Here is a 778-nt window from a genome sequence, read left to right as displayed (position 1 = left end):
CTTATATTCACCCAGCTCTAAGAGCAAGAGCAGCCTATTGAGTTTTAAAGATATAAGAATGAATGATTTCCATATTGAAACAATGGGCGAAGGAAACAAAGAGTTCCTTCAGATATATGTATAAAATCGCCCAAGGCCATAATAAGTCCTAAAGACTATACATGCATTCTCTATTAACCTATATTATGCATAGATCAGTATGATAGAGGTTAAAAGCCTGCGAAAATATACACTTTATGGCACGACGGATTGGTCATCCTGGTCCAAACATGATGCAAAAATTGATATTCAAAAAGCACATAAAAGATAAGAAGAGTTATCCCAAGGAATCTCATGTGTGTAGCATGTACACAAGGGAAACTCATTATGCCATCACCAGTAAAACGGCTACGAGCCCCTTTTTCATAATAAATACTATATGTCTAGATAATACTGGTGAATACATGTCTCAAGCGTTTAAATGATTATGGTGTGTCCATGGGGGGTAAGTGTGGATAATTTTGTGATACATGTCCATACCAAGAACGGCTTGGCCAAAATCTTTTAAAACGCAAAATAGCTGATTGATAGACCATAACTTATGAGGTCAAAACTCCCATTCACAGCTTGGGCCACACGAAATTTACATGCACCTAAGTTAATACGCATCAGGCCATTTAGTGAGCATAGATATCCCCTATCACAATTATTAACGGGTCAAGAGCCAAACACCCCATCATAAGACATTTGGATGTGCTGTCTATGTACTAATTTCTCCACCACATATAACTAAGATGGG

Source organism: Brassica oleracea, chromosome C9, assembly GCF_000695525.1.
Source record: "Brassica oleracea var. oleracea cultivar TO1000 chromosome C9, BOL, whole genome shotgun sequence".
NCBI lineage: Eukaryota > Viridiplantae > Streptophyta > Magnoliopsida > Brassicales > Brassicaceae > Brassica > Brassica oleracea.
The sequence above is the reverse complement of the archived record's forward strand: the minus strand, read 5'-3'. Positions refer to the sequence as shown.